The sequence below is a fragment of the Pipistrellus kuhlii genome, unplaced genomic scaffold (genome assembly GCF_014108245.1).
Source record: "Pipistrellus kuhlii isolate mPipKuh1 unplaced genomic scaffold, mPipKuh1.p scaffold_m20_p_22, whole genome shotgun sequence".
Taxonomy (NCBI): Eukaryota; Metazoa; Chordata; class Mammalia; order Chiroptera; family Vespertilionidae; genus Pipistrellus; species Pipistrellus kuhlii.
In genome coordinates this window covers 12,961,713-12,978,828 of record NW_023425521.1, presented here as the reverse complement: position 1 = coordinate 12,978,828, position 17,116 = coordinate 12,961,713, and positions in this window count along the sequence as shown.

The window sequence follows — 17,116 nt, the reverse complement described above, 5'->3', positions numbered from 1 at the left end:
AACTTCAAGGTCCATGTTTTCTTCCAAGTGGGAAAACGGCACTTGTGCACTGAGCTTTACTGTTTGGCTAAGTGAACATAAAACCAGCAAAGCAATGGCTTTGATGTATTATAAACATTTGGAATACATGAGTGGAGCAACTTGTTTTGAACAGTTTATAAACTCTAAGAAAAGAACTAGAGACACAGCGATTAGAGGAAGAGAGTTAACCTTCAATGTAAAAAGCAGAAATTTCATTTTAGGTTTTAAGTCAGAAATAAATTTGTGAAGCGTCAGATTTTAATATCAAATATTTGAACCGTACTGGAGTATATGCCGTACCTGGGGTAGTAAATATCTACTTGCAGCTGGTTTCTAACTATGCCCAACCTAATGTCAATTACTTCCTTACTGTCTTGTCTTATCTTGTTCCCAGAGAACTTGCTTCTTGCTGAATTGCATTACTAGCATTACTAGTCCCCACACCTTCCTTTGCTGCTAGCTTTGGATCAAATACAAGTTCCATGGCCAACAGCGAAGTGACTTGCTGCCAGCTTTCTAGAAGGTTTCCTTGGCATTTTATTAAAAGCCATAAAAATGCCAATAGTCTTAGGCCAAACAACCTCCCTCCTACAGCTCTTCCCCAGCGGAGAAGTCAAAAGGAGGAGACAGTTTGCAAAAGCCACCCATCCTGGTGTCATTTAGAACCATCTGACACCAAGGCCACAGCAGCTCATCTCTAACAACAGCTCCCATTTGTTGAAGGATTTCCCTGGCAGGTCTTTAAAAAAAAAATTATATATATATATATATATATATATATATATATATATATATATATATATATTTTTTTTTTTACAGAGAGAAAGGGAGAGGGATAGAGAGCTAGGAACATCGATGAGAAACATTGATGAGCTGCCTCCTGCACACCTCCTATAGGGGGTGTGCCTGCAACTAAGGTGCATGCCCCTGACCGGAATCAAACCTAGGACCTTTCAGTTCGCAGGCTGACACTCTATCCACTGACCCAAACCGGTCAGGGCTCCCTGGCAGGTCTTGACGTGCCTCTATGCCTCGCTGTCACGGATGTGGATGCTGAGGCTCAGAGCACAAGGCAGTAACCATAACACGGTCACATGGCCAGTAAATGGCAGGACCAAGGCTTGAACCAAAGGTTTTGGGACTCTTGCACTCACCCCTCAGGTTGCTTGGGACCCAGATGCTGGAGTAGTGAGTGTCAGGGAGGAGCCCCCGATGCGACTGACCGCTTCCACAATAAGCAACACAGAGAAGGCCTTCCTTGAAATAACTCGAAGGGGAAGAGGATTCCAGCACCAATGAACAGTAGGATTATAATTTTCATTAAAATACATGTACACACTGGAAGTGATCACAGAGGAAGACAGTTGGGCTAGCACTTGGGTGGGTGCTTTATTCTACTTGTATTTCCTTAATGTTGTAAGACCAACGTCTTAACAGCAAACCTTAAAAAAAAAAAAAGAAAAAAAACCAACTCGGCCTCTGACTTATGCTTAATGAATGCACGTGGGTGTGTTTTCTCTCTCTCCCCTACCTTTGAGTAACTGCTCTCCCCAGCCGTGTCTCTCTCGGTTTCGTGATGCCAGCACCTTGCTGAAACCACAGCTTCCCCCTGGGAGCTGCTGAGCGCTCAGAAGGGAATCACGGGCAGGTCTGTCTCGGCAGAGGTGAGAGGCCATTGGGACGTGACATCACTATTCAAATGGTGGAGGACAGCGGGGGGAGCACCAGGCGAACGCCTGTGCCAGGGAGAGAACCCGCGGGCTTTTATGGCTCTGTTTATGGGAAGTGCCTCGCCAACTGAAAGGTCAGGAGCTGACGTGTCTAATGGCACTGGAGCATTACATGAAACCGCAAAAATAGAACCTTATAAAAATTCATAAGCTCACGAAATACCCACTTGCTTTGTAGGGAGGGGTACGGTGGCCAGGACTTTGTCAGGCCCGGGGCTGGGGGGGGGGGGGGGGGGGGGGGAGAAAGCATCTTAGCATCCCAAGCACCTAGGATGCCCTTGGCATTGTTCTACCTGGGCCCTTCTAGTTAAAAAAAAACAACAACAAAAAACAAAGACTGAGGACTGACAGGCATCAATTATGTAGCATATACGTGCCTTTGAGGGAGCTCCTCTTGTATTTCCTGGTTTACTCCTGTGGTAGAGACTATTGGTTTGTCTTCTATGTTACAGAGGAGAAAACTGAAGCTTTAAAGAGGTTAGAAAACCAACAAAACCAACACACACCGCCTTGCCTCCTTTGTATTGAGGACACTGCCTTCCTCTAGTTCACGGGAAACGCTCTTCCTCTGGGTGCTCAGATCTGAGTGACAGCTCACGGGGCCTCTCGCCTGTTTGGTGAAAGAAGGAGGCAACGAGGCCTGCGATGGAAAGGAGTGTGGCCTTTGGGATGACATGGATCCAGGTTTGCATCCAGAGGCCCAGCTCAGTAACTTGAACGAGTTGCTGAACGTCTGTGAGCCTCAATGTTCTCACCTGTGAAGTGCGGGCCTGTGTGCAGGTGGTGAGGGTTGGAGCCCAGCATAGTGCCTGGCATACAGTGAGAGTATTGTTGCCTGGTTACTGACCTGTCCCTTACTGACTCTAGAGGAGGGGTGTCGAACTCAATCAGAGAAGGGGCCAAAATCTAAAATCCAGCCTAAATCGCGGGCCGAATGGTTTACTGAACAGTCATAAACTGTCATTGTGATGGAAACGCAGCGGAGTGCAGTGATGACAGCACGGTGCGGGCCACATTGCAAGGCCTGGCGGGTCGGATTTGGCCCGCGGGCCTTGTGTTTGACACATGTGCTCTAGAGGAACCTCTAATGTCCAGGTCTCCTCCTCTTCAGTGAAGCCGCTGTGAACGAATAGTTGGTTAGTGATAAAGACACTGATTACATGGATGTACCTCCAGGCTGCTGCCTTAGACCACTTCCTTTGCCTTCATAGTGATGCTACCAAGCTTTGCCTGATCCAATGGGATTTCTCTTTCCTGTGATGGGCATTCTCTCCCTTTTGGCTATCTATTCCCCAACCTCTTAAAATATGTATCTTGATCTCCGTTATGCCTAATCATGGATGTCCTTAGTTCACCTCTTTCTAAACTCATTAGATACCACTTGCCTCGCCTGTCTACGCTATTTGCATACCCTGTCTGCACCCAGAACATTCTAGCAGTGACCATATTTGCTTTCTCACCTTTTTATCCCCCATGGCCCGAGCACTGTACCTGGCATGTAGTTGGTGCTCAATAATTGTGTGATAAACGGATGAATGAATGAATGAACAAATGAACAAATGATTAACCAGTAGTTTGTATGGCCTGAGCGGAGAGTGAGTCATCCTACAAAGGTTTGCCAGGGACCTATTGTTAGCTGGGGGAGGAGAGAGGCGAGATAAGTCTGTGAGGCTCCCGGGGAGTCGGGGTGGATTATGTGCAGCTTCTCTGCCTTGTGTTTTACATACATCCTCTCATTTAATCCTCCAAGGAACCATCTACATACACGTGGAAGCCCCATTTCACAGATAAGACTAACTTAGCTTGGTAAGGAGTCTAACCCAGGTCTCCCTGGCTCCAGAGCCCATGGCACCTCCTTACACTGGAAGACCAGTTAGCCCAGTGGTTAAATGCATGGGCTCTGCTGTTCATAGCCTGACTTGCCTCTTCCTAGCTGTGAGGATTCTGACAATTCATGGGTCTCTCCAAGGTGTCATTGTCTGTAAAACGGGGATATTTCCTACTTCAAGGGTTGACGTGAGAATTTTTTTAAAAATATATTTTATTGATTTTTTACAGAGAGGGAAGGGAGAGAGATAGAGAGCTAGAAATGTCTATGAAAGAGAAACATCGACCAGCTGCCTCCTGCACACCCCCCACCGGGGATGTGCCCACAATCGAACCCAGGACCCTTCAGTCCGCAGACCGACGCTCTACCACTGAGCCAAACCAGTTTCGGCTGACGTGAGAATTAAGTGAAACAATTTAAAATACCACGAGCCAAGCACACAGCAAGTCTTTGGTGGCAGCAACAGCCACAGTAGCAGTAATTATAGTTAGTAATAGTGGTGGTATGCATAGTAGTTGTAGTAGCAGTAATAGCGGTGGTGTTACTAATACTAGTAGTAGCTGCAATGGTGATAGTAGTAGCAGTAGTAATAGTAGAAGTAGAAATAGCAGCAGTGACAGGAATAGTGGTAGTAGTTATAGTAGCAATAGCAGTAGGAATAGTAGTAACAGTGTTATTAGCAGTAGCAGTAGCAGTAGTAGTAGTAGTAGTAGTAGTAATATCAGGGTGGTTTTAATTGCAATGCACCCAAAAGCCAAGATAGTAATTTGAGGCAGTCAAATGGGCTTGTCAAGTTTATGTGAAACTGGAAGGCTGAGTGAGAACAGGAGTGGGAGAGGGTATAATTAAAACCCAGCACTCACACACTGGGGCCCAGTTGTCTATGCCCTATACCAGAACAGAAGCACTGCAATTCCCAGACATAACCACAAGGTGGAGCAGTGACTCAGCACCACAATCTCGGAAATCTCCCAAACTCCCCCCCCCCCCAAGGGAAAAGAACCAGATTAGGAGCCAGGAGTGCCCTGAGGAACCCGGGAGACTCCTAGTAAATCAAGGAGAGCTGGCTCCCCGAGCTTTCGAGGTGATGTGCTTCCTAGCCTTTGGCACAGGCTTCCGGAGAGCAAGGTTAAACACAGGCGAGAAGGAAGGGCACAGGCAAAGGGGGAACAGCAACAGCAGGTGACAGGGAACATGGTGCTCAGCCGGTTCCACCTGACTGCCAATGCTGGGACAAGGTTCACTCCGGCTCCTGCTCCCCGCTGGGGTGCAAGCAAATGGGCCACAGGTTACAAGCAGCTCCCCTTTCTTTCTCACTCATTTGGACCCTACTAGATGCCTTTGAGAACCACTGGTCTGAGCCAGGCATGGCGGCCAGAGGAGGAGGAGAGAGCGTTGGAATTGTATCAGAGTTGTATTTAGTATATGTGCTGCCGAAGCGAGCACTGTATCAGAGTTGTATTTAAAGAAACCATACATACCTAGAGGCCTGGGGTGGGGTAGAAGGCTGAGTATGGGTTATAGGCAGCAATACTAAGAATGTGGCTTTGGAAATGAACCTGAGTTCAAACTCTGGTTCTCACTATAGCTACGTGACCTTGGGCAAGGGGATTAGTACCAACCTGGTGGGACTGGTGTGCAGATTAAATGAGACAACATCTGTGAAGTGCTTTGCCTGTGCCTAGTGGTAACTACAGTAATGGCTCAAATAATGTGACTATTTTTTAAAATATATTTTATTGATTTTTTACAGAGAGGAGAGAGGGATAGAGAGTTAGAAACATTGATGAGAGAGAAACATTGATTCAGCTGCCTCCTACATCCCCCCCACTGGAGATGTACCTGCAACCAAGGTACATGCCCTTGACCGGAATCGAACCTGGGACCTTTCAGTCCACAGGTTGACGCTCTATCCACTAGGCCAAACCGGTTAGGGCAAGAATGTGACAATTATCGCTACTCTCATTACTATTCTGTTGGCATGATTATAAATACACTCCCACAATCCTATCAATGTCATATAATCTTACATAGGAACTGTCTGATATTTTGCTAAGTTGGTGTCACGTGTGATACAATAGAACTGACTTCCAGTGAGACTTTAAGGCCTCCAAGGGTAAGACTAGAAACACACATATGTCTCTTGACTATTGTACAATTCCAAGTATAAATCCAGGCATAGTAATCAGTAGGTTAATCCACTGGTCAATTGTGAAATTGGTAACTTGCAAGTTTTCCAGTGGCATTCCAATGATCATTTGTTAAGCACCTGCTGTATACCATGGTCACTGGGATAGCCTACTTTGAGGAGACTTTCCAGCCATGTACTTCTTCCCCCCACTCTGACCAAACGGACCCCAACTCCGGACAGAAACACTAGCATGGAACAGAGAGGACAGTATGAGACCCTAACTTGGTTCGGTGGATTTAGGCATTTATTTTCCAAGTTCTAAAGGCCATTTCCTCAGAGACGAGACAAAACGGATGGATAAGTTACTCTGACACTGAAGGAAGGGAAGACAGAAAAAAAACTGAAAGTCCTGCTTAAATAAATTCCGCAGGGCCCGTGGGGAGAAGGTCTATCTTAAATATCTTTTCTGGCCTCCTACGTTCTCCTCAACCTCAGGGCTCTTTCTGCCTTACTTACTGGTCTCTGTTTCCTCATCTGGAAAATGGGAGCATGAGACCAGCAGGTCACTAAAGTCATTTGAGGGCCCTGGACATAGCTCCGTGGAGACGCAAAGTAGGGTAGTTCCCCTTTCCAGTCATCAGCTCCCCACACGGGCAGGCAGAGTCACAAATCTGCTCTGCACCTCTGCTTCCCTATGGACAGCTGCCCACAAGGCTGGTTTTGGCAACCTCTAAGGACCGGTGCTGCCTGCTCTGCTCTCACCCCTGATCCAGTGCTGTTGGGGGCTTGAGTTAGTAGAGGCCTTTCTCTTCTTTGTCTTTCTCTCAGAGGTGGGTCACTTTCATGAGGATACACCCCTCCAGAGACAGTGTGGGGACACTTGAGGTAGATGGAGGCAGGCAGGGCTGTCCCTTGAGAGGAGGGTGGGATTGACCAGGTTGCTGCTGTCCTTGGAAAACCATGACCCCTCTCCATGTGGCTGTTTCCTCCTTTGCAAAATGGAAGTGCATGTTTTGTTTTTAATCGGCAACATTACCCCTAAAGAAATTCTGAATGGCAATTCTATCATTAAATATCTCAAGCAGTAACTTTGATATATTACTCTTTTTTTTTTTTTTTTCAAATTACAAAACAAATAACCTTGGCTCTCCTCTGGCACTCCTTCCCTCTCTTCAACTCAGAAACACAGGAGCTCATTCAAGAGCATTTACCTGTTAGAGAAGAGAAAAAAAAGGACATTAATATGGGCTCTGTCTCTTCCCCCGATTCACCCTGGTTTCATTGCTGGCTGAACATTTCCCATACGACCAGACACATTTGAATAATTCATACTCAATAAGCTGAAAGGTTGACCTTCAGCAGCGAGATGACTCCTAAAAATGAAAGTGTGGTACACAAACGCAGTGTCTTTGGAGCAGTCTGGGGTGACACCTAAGTAAATGTCCCTCATTACATTCACAGAACGTGGGGTTCGGTCAGAAGAGACCATCACGACGGTGACACACCACCCACACCTCTTTGGAGAGCTTCGTAGGGGGAGCTGGGCTCAGGGGGAGAGGCAGTGGTAACAGAACCCTACCTCCCAAGGTGGCCATGTGACCGAGATAAAAGTGATCTGCTCTGCAGATTATGAAAAGATGAGGCCTAACAGAACTGAAATTCAAATACCTGTTATAGCCTAAACCGGTTTGGCTCAGTGGATAGAGCGTAGGTCTGCGGACTGGAGGGTCCCAGGTTCGATTCCAGTCAAGGGCATGTACATTGGTTGCAGGCACATCCCCAGTGGGGGGCGTGCAGGAGGCAGCTGGTCAATGTTTCTCTCTCATTGATGTTTCTAGCTCTCTATCCCTCTCCCTTCCTCTCTGTAAAAAATCAATAAAATATATATTTTTAAAAAATACCTGTTAGGGGCCAGGGAAGTTTTATTCATTTACTTATTCAAAAAAAATTATTGAGACCTACTAAATGGCAGGCATTGTTCTAGATGCTGGCATTGTAGCAGTGAATGAACCACTCCCTCCTTCCCCCCCCCCCCCACCACCACCACACACACACAAAAGAATTCTTGCCTTCTTGGGTCTTACATCTAATTGAGAAGACAGACAAGAAACAGAATTAATTGGCTCAATACATAGCCTGCCAGCTTTGAAGAAGAAAGCAAAGGTATGGGGCTAGAGAATATCAAGCAGGGATGGGATGTGATTTTAATAAAGGTAGGCAGGAAAAGCCTCACTGAGAAGACAAATTATTAGGGACTTGAGGGAGATGAAGAGCGAGCTGTGGAGATATCTGGAGAGGATTTCCCATGGCAGGTAAACAGCGAGTGCAAAGGTCCTGAGGCAGGAATGTGTCAGGTACAGACAAGCACTTCCCAGAGAGCTTTTCTCTGAGTGAGCTGGGATGCCGTTGGGGTATTTATCAGCAGAGAAGAACATGATCTGACTTTTGACTTAACAATACCCCTGGTTGCTGTGCAGAGATTAAACCATAGAGCAAGGGCAGAAACCAAGGAACCAGATCAGACCATAAGGGAAGATGACTGGCGTGACTAAGAGGATGCTGATGGAGGAGCCAACAGATGGTCAACTTCTGGCTTTATTTTGAAGGAAGAAGCAACGGAATTGTTGAAGAATGATTAGATGCAGGTTTACAAGAAAAGAAGAATGGGTTCTTGTATGGGGATCTGGACAAGGAGAGCAATGAAATTGCCATTTATGGATCGGGTGAGATGACAGGAAAAGCAGATCTGAGGACAGACATAGGAAGCTGCGTATCAACAACAGGGAAGGAGGAAGACCGGTGGAGTGCTTGTCCCACCTGGGGTGCGGGTGGAGTTTCAAAAAATCTTACAAAACTGTCATCCTGAGCACGCTGCACAGGCACTGCTGGGAGGTGGGGAAAGCCCTGTTTTTTATTTTTTATTTTTTAGTAAGAACATCTGGTTTCGAGTCTACACTCGCTACTCTCTCTTGCCAAGGGATTTTGTGTGGTTTAACCTACTCATCTTCAAAATTGGGATTTCTCTGTGTGCTTTGTGAAATGCAAAACATTACACCTAGAGGCAGGGGCGTATGCAAGACCACACTCTGGAACCAAAACCAGCTGGGTTGAGAGCCTCTTGCTGTAAACAGGATGTGGGACACATTTCTTCACCTCTTAACGTCTTCATCCTCCTGGAACATGGAGGTGACGCTGGCCACTTGGCAAGATTGTCATGAAAATTCTCGAGAAAACAGTTTTAAAGCAGCTATCCGAGAGCTTGGTACTAAGTGGGTGCTCCGTAGAGTATGGCTATTATTACACATAAAAGTAATGGCTGCTGTGGGCGTATTTATTTGTAGTTTGGCCTTTGGAGCATGTGGTCACCTGTACAAAAATCCAGGGTGGTCACAAAGTCTGGAAACATAGACAACATCAGTGCATTGTGCATTATAACACAATGATTTACTAGGTCCCTATGGCTACCCTGTGTATACTCTGATTATGAGCCTCCAGAGACTGCTAACAGCTGAGAGATACTAAAGAGATTAAGCATCCATTTAAACCTTCTGGAGATGAGAGACCTTATCTTACTTTTCTTTCTGCCTTCCACTGCTAGCCTAATCTAATGACATCACCCAAGGGGATTGTAATAGACAGGTAGGATCGGAGGAAAGGAACTTAGAGATCATCACCTTCTTTTCAAACTAGGGGAACCAGAGCCCAGAGAGGGCCAGTGACCTGCCAATGTGGCCCAGCGCCGTACCGCTCACATTTGTGGAAGAACTGAAACTGGTGTGGGTAGAATCCGGATCCTTTCGCTGACTTGGATCCACTTAAGTCTCTTCAATGGGCTCATCCCGCCTCAGAGATTCAGAGGGTTTCCTCAGAGAGATGATAGGAGTGGAGGGACCTCGAGTGGTCCTTTGAGCCTGTTGGATTTCTCCGGGGCCTGCGGTGTTTGCACTGGTCTAGACATTTTCCACCAAACCTCCCGGCAAATATTTGAAGGCCTTGATACAATGCCACACAAATAACCATATCTAAAGCCCTCCCCAGTAAACAGCCCGAAGTCCTTCGTCAGCCGGCAGTGATCTGAGAACAAAACCAAAACCAAAACTTGGCTCCTCAAAACCGTTTTTAGAAAGTATACCTCAGAGACCACCTAAAGGGTGGCACGTTTTTGTTGTGGTTAAAGTCACAATTGTTATTGATGCCATTCATTAAAAGCTGGGAGAGGGAGGCTGTGTGTGTGTGTGTGTGTGTGTGTGTGTGTGTTAATGGTTTTTCCATGATTCAGAAGAAATTTCCCATGGTAGAAAATGCTGTTTTAAAAAGTAACTTTTAAACTTCTTGTTTTATTCAAGCGTTGCATGTTCAACATCTGAATAACCCTTTTTATCTGATAGGTGTAGGGGAAAGACTTTAGATTTCTATTAGATGGGGGAAATTTTGCTCTGGAATTATGAGATAGTTCATATAATAAGTTTCCCATCATTGGCAAAGGAAAAATGTACCATTTCCTCTTGTATTATTAGCAAATCCGGCAGTAGCACTATAGAAGCTCTGGGCAAGGAGATGGAGAGAAAGTCGCATGAAATATCAGTAATAATAGTACTTACAGTTCAGACCAGCGGTTCTCAACCTGTGGGTCGTGACCCTTTTGGGGGTTGAACGACCTTTTCACAGGGGTCGCCTAAGACATCCTGCATCTCCTCAGACTTCCTTGTGTCCTTATAGTTGGCGGAGCACAAGTCATGGGAGCAACTTCCAAAGAACAACTGCAGTCAACCTTACTGCGTGTTTCCTATGTGCCAAGCATCTGCCACTCTTCTCTTTGTGAAGTCCTAACAATAACAGTGTACCCATTTTCAGGTGAGGAAACTGAGATTTAGAGAGGTTAAGTCACCAGCTAGCCCATCATCACACTCATTAAGGGCTGGACTGGAAATGCAGACCCAGCAATCAGTCCTCATGCCATGTGCTTAAATGCTCCTCTTGGCTGCCCTTGAGGAGGAGAAAACAGTTCAGAAGGAGTCAGGGGTCACGGGTACTGATTTGGTTTTTGAAAGTATAGACACACACACACACACACACACACACACACACATCTGTTACAGAAAGGAAATAGACAAATGAAGAGCAATTGCTTGGAGAAAGGGAGGGAGCTGGGGATTGGGAATCAGGGAGTAAGGTGAAAAGGGAGACTGTTTTTGCTTTATATATTGATAGTTCAGATTGCTTGCATTTTTAAAGTGTTTATTAGGTTTTGTAAATTATGGTAACACAAATATAAATTTGCCATCTTAGCCATTTAAAAAATATTTTTTATTAATAACAAAAATATTTTTATTGATTTCAGAGAGGAAGGGAGAGGGAGAGAGACAGAAACATCAGTGAGGAGAGAGAATTGTTGATAGGCTTGCCTCCTGCACGCCCCCTACTGGAGATTGATCCTGTAACTCAGGCATGTGCCCTGACCCCGTGACCTCATAGGTCCATGCTCAACCACTGAGCCAAACCCCGGTCCATCTTAGCCATTTTTAAGTGTACCATTCAGTAGTATTAAATATATTCACACTGTTGTGTAATCATCATCACCATCTTTCTCCAGAACTTTTTCATCTTTCAAAACTGAAACTCTGCATCTATTAGAGCATTTCATTTAATAACCAAACTCCCACTTCCCCACTTGCCTCCATCCCTGATCACTATCATTCTACCTCCTGTCTCAGTGAATTTGACTGCTTTTACCATCTCATATAAATGAAATCATATAGTATTGGTCTTTGGATCACTGGCTTATTTCATCTACTTTGCATAATGTCCTCAAGGTTCATCCATAGCAGAGCATGTGTCAGAATTTCCTTCCTTCTTAAGGCTGAATACTATTCCATCTCTGTAAATATCACAGTTTTGCTTATCCATTCATCCACTGATGAACGCTTGGGTTGCTTCCACCTTCTGGCTCTTGTGAATAATGCAGCTATAAACATGGTGTATAGATATCATTTAGAGACCTGCTTTTAATTCTTTTGGGTATACACCCAGAAGTGGAACTGATGGATCACTTGGTGATGTTTGTTAGTTTTGTAATTTAAAAATAAAAGTCTTTATTTTTTTAATGATAGAAGTAGAGAAACATTTAATAATGAGATGTTGAAGACGACAGTGAAAACAATGGACTTACGAGTCAATGTGGTTGTCCAGGGGCACCTGTAGGGCTGTGTGATTCCTGAGGGGAGGGGCAGCTTTATACTCTACCCCACCCCGTGCCCCACACCACGTCTGTCTTCTTACAGGCATTCAATATACATGAATTCGTGGAATGACTTTACCAGAGCATCTAGGCAAGTGACAAATTTCCCCAAAGGGCTTCCCGGAAGCAGGGCCCCAGTGACAGTGGCACACGGGACTTTGCCATCTGCTTGCTCGCTGCATGACCTTGGACACCTAACTTCTCGAGCCTTCTTCTCCTCGGTCACATGAAGACACTACCCACCTGATACCGTCACATGATTACTGTGAAAATTCACCATTCCTTTGCTCATCCATGCAGCAAATATTGCAGGCCTCCCGGCCCGGGGCTAGATCAAATTTGAAATAAGAACATTTCGTGGAATAAGAGTGGCTTGAATGTTCGTCTTGTGCCATTTTGCATCGTCTTTCTGTATTCTTTGATTAGTTCTACATTAAGCCCCTTGTCTCATCCCTCTGTTCTTAAAGCAAATCTCTAAAAAGAAACAAGTATTCGGGGTTCTCTGGGAGCTTCAAACACGGCTTGCTTCTGGTGGTGGTTAAACCAGAAGAGCATCCCCCGGGCCCTACAGGAGAAAACTCCTGGGTCAGAAACTTCTGGGAAACTGTGCATCGCTCAGCTCTCTGAAGAACCCGCCGGCTTTCTAACCCCTAATGGTCATCTCCAGCTGCAAGGAGAAGTTAATGAGGTGTGCGGGACAGTGATGGGAAAATGCCAGCCTCCACAGCGCTCCTGACACCGCCGCTAAGTGAGGGCCACAGAGGGAACCAGCCACAGGGCGAGAGACATGGACCAGAAAATAACGTCCACTTCATTAGCCACTGATTCTGAGTGTATGCAGAGGCCAAGGTCCAGCCTACGGACTGTGACAGAACATTCTTACCGCACGGTGAGGTCTGGGCAAAGGCGGGCAGAGAACATCCTCACTGCCTCTCTCCAGTGGCATCTGGGGGACAGCTCTCTCTCTCTCTCTCTCTCTCTCTCTCTATATATATATATATATATGTGTGTGTGTGTGTGTGTGTGTGTGTGTGTGTATGTATATATATATGTCTTTTTTATTATATATATGTGTGTGTATATATATGTATGTATGTCATATATATATGTGTGTATATATATGTCTTTTGTTATTATATATATGTGTGTGTATATATATATATATATGTCTTTTTTTCCCCTTCCTTTTTTTTCTTTTCTTTTTAAAATGTTATTTATCTTACCTCTTTTTCTCATTACCCCTGTTTCCTTTTCTTCCTTTTTTCCTTTCTCTCATTCTATACTTAAGTCAATTTTCTCTTTATTCAACTCTTTTAAAAAATCCTGAGAGGCAGATATTTGGCGACAGAGCTAGTGAGGAAGCCAGTGCTTCCCTTCTTAGCAGTGCACTGTTCTAAGCAGCGTTGACCACACGGAAGATTTAGAAAGCTTATTTCCTGCACCTTAGGTCTTCACAGTCCACTTACTTCTGTAGAAGATAAAACGGAGAATCATGAGGTTCGTTGGAATGTCTAAATGTGCTTTCCTGCTTCCCACATGTAGTACAAAATGACAGGTGAACGTTGGATAAGGTAAGTTTGTAGGTCCTGCTGGTCAGACTAGGCAATGAATGTTGAGTACCTACTATGGGCTGACACTGCTTTAGGTCCTGGAGACAGAGATGAATACAAATGCAATCTTGCCTTTGAGCGTGGGCTAGAGGAGAGATAAGCCTAGAGGATACTGGAAGTGAAAAAGAAAAGAAAAGGAGTAAATAGTAGCCTGAGGTTCTGGACCAGATTAGCCTGTTTTGGAGGCTGCCTGTGCAGCAGCATCCCTGGGCTCACCCCACCTCTAGACATTAGGAGCACGTGTGTCAGTTGTGGAGCTCATTGAAGACGCAAATGTGAGACCCCTTGTTTGAAAAGCAGGGGAAAAGTGTCATTAAAGAAACTAAAATATAAACGTTTTTCATGTTCTCGGTGGCCTATTCTCATATTCTCTCTCTCTCTCTCTCTCTCTCTCTCTCTCTCTCTCTCTCTCTCTCTCTCTCTCTCTCTCTCTCTCTCTCTCTCTCTTGCTCTCACTCTGTTTTTTATTTGCTGCTTAACATCATTTCCCTGGGAAATGGGGATGCCAGCAGCACAAACACTCATAGGTGTCTGAGGTCCCCATTCTGTGACTCAGTGTGCACACATGCACTCAGCCCCAAAGCTGCCAGTTTTCTCCTCTGCCCAGCCATTGGGCCTGTGCACTGTGCCCTGGCTGAGGGCGTGGAAGTCAAGCCAGGCATCTACCCTTCCTGTGGCTGCTACTCCAACCCATGGAAGATAGGTGACCCCCAAGGGTACTGCAAAGATGATGATGGTGAGAGGTTGCATAGAGGCTTGCCCAGTGCTCCGTGGCACTGTCAGTGCGGGTCAGGGATGGCCAACGTCATGCCCACGCTGAGATACACCAGGGCTAGAACACTCTACCCCAATCTCCGCGGGCCGGCAATCAGGCTCCCTAAGAGGGCAGGAGGCAGCAATGGCTGTCCAGGAGGAGTGGGGAGAGAGGCCTGGCAGGGCCAGGGACACCAGGTAGTGGAGGAGTTGGAGCCGAAACCCCAGAAAGTCAGGGAGCAGGCAGGAGGTGGGATTGTGAGCTGGGGCACCAAGTCCCTGGGGCATGCTCCATTGTCCCATCAGGATTTCACTTACACAACAGAAGTTCAAAGGCAAAATAATTAGTATTTCAGGTTGCCACACATTACCAACTCTCGCCTAGGGGCCTACACCACCCTCAGTTGAGAAGCACTGAACTCAACCTGAGGTTAGGTGGGGTATTCCTGAAGAAGTGAGACCTTAGAGGGTCCCAGAAAGTTGCAGGGCTGGGGGCTGAGATGATTAGAAGGGAAAGAATTAATCAGGGAAGCTTCCTGCTGCCGATCATAAATTTTAAAGCAAGTTTTTTGGGGAAGTTGTGGGATCTGGTTTGACCTTTAAGCTTTGCTCAGCTCCGCTTTCTGCCTGAAATGCTCTCTGCTGTTCTGTTGTCAAAATCTTATCCTTCCAGGGCTCTGAACCCCCCACAGAACTTTTCTGTTGCTCCTATTATCATTAGCATTTGTTGCTACTTATTAATTGTGCCAGTTGTTTATATATGTATCTTTCCTGCCAATTTCTACTCTGCTTTCCTGTTTACAGTTGAAGAAACTGAGGTTCAGAGTGAAACTTGCCCAAGGCCACACCTAGGTGGCGGCAGCAACAGATTTCAAACCTTACGTGAGCCTGACGCCAAGCCCCACACTGATCCCCGTTGCCGCTGCCTCTCGGCTGGTACGGAAAATGTTTGAGGCCAGACAGAGCTGCTTTTGAGTCTCAGCTGGGTCTGAGCATCAACAGGCTTTCTGCAAGTTAAGCTCTTCGAGCATCAGTTGAAAAAACTAGAAATAGGAGTAATGGTATTGTCTCCTGGGACTGTTATGAGGAGAGAATGAGATTCTTCCTGTAAAGCAATCAGCACAGCACTTAGTATTATAAAGCCTGTTCCATTCTATCTAGCAATAGAAGTTAAGAGCATCTCTCCCACTATAGAACCAATTCCTTTACAGAAAAAAAAAAAAACCCACAAAAACAACAACAACAACAAAAAAAAAACCGGTTTGGCTCAGTGGATAGAGCTTCGGCCTGCGGACTGAAAGGTCCCAGGTTCGATTTTGGTCAGGAGCATGTACCTTGCCAAAACCGGTTTGGCTCAGTGGATAGAGCGTCAGCCTGTGGACTGAAGAGTACCGGGTTCGATTCCGGTCAAGGGCATGTACCTTGGTTGCAGTACTCCAGTAGGGGATGTGCAAGAGGCAGCTGATCGATGACTCTTTCTCATCGATGTTTCTAATTCTCTCTCCCTTCTGCTCTGTAAAAAATCAATAAAATATGTTAAAAAAAAAAAAAGAAATTGAGTATTGTTCCATCCCAGCAGTGCTGGATACCTCCTGCAGTGCCCAGCACATGGTGGGCGCTCAATAACTGTTTGCTGCATTGATTCAGCACCCCTGATGGCTCTTCACCCCCAGGCCTGGAAGCCGGGTCTTTGTCTACTTACCAGGGCACTAGAGGATACCATCCTTAGCGTGAAGCCTTGTGGCCACCTTTATGCCCAAGGTGCATGTGTGGACAGCACTCCTGAGCAGACACGAGCTGGCAGGGGCAGGGTCCTTCCTGGTTCTGCTCTACCACTAAGAATTAGAATGCGAGGAGAGGAGACATAGGTGGGCAAGACCCAGGGTAATACCCAGTAGGCCGCAGCTCTTGACGCATAGATTGGACCCAGAGCCTTTGCCGACACCCTTACAAGCTTCCCCATCACAGAAGCATGGCATTGGACGTAGACATGCGGGTCTCTTATGGTGTCTTATTTGTAGGCCGTGTATCTGCTCCCGGGCAGCTTTTTGCTCTAATCATCTGGTCATTATACAAACACAATGTTGTAGAGAAAACAGTGGTGTCTAAATTCAGATGGCATGAGGTCAACAGATGATGATTCTGGCATCTTGGGAGGGAGGGTCATTTTTCTTCTCTGAGCCTCAGTTTCTTCATCCATGAAATGTGAGTCCTAATGCCTGCCTTCCCTTCTTTGCAGGACTATTTTGAGGTTCACACACAAGGAGAAAGATCTTTGCACACCATAAAGCACTGAGCAAACATGCTAGCTCTTTGTGTGGCAGGTAACTCCTTAGATAGGAAGACTTTGGTCTCCCTCTCACACACACAATCACAAGACCTCTCTGTGCTGGGACTGTTCCGGGTGTGTCTATGTGCACCCCCCTGTTTAAGTGGGTAGAGGGCTTGGAAGATGGGAAAGAGCTGACGGGAGACACTTAGCATGGGATTAGGCAATCCATCGTTCAAGTCCAAGGTTCCGTCTCGGTTTGTGCGTCCTTGGGCCAATCCTTATGCTCATGAAGCCTCTGTTTCCTCATCGTTAATGTGAGGATGATACTGTCTACCTCCTAGATTTGGGAGGAGAAATAAAGGAGAAAGAGTAGCAAGGATGTCTCACTAACACGTATTTAAATGTTAATCTGAAAACAGATTCTAAGAGATTTTAGTAAAGGGCATTGCTTTCTCTCCTTCCCTCTAAGCACCATAGCCTAACCCATATTGTTTATTCAATAAACATTTATGGAGCACCTGCTGTGTGCTGGG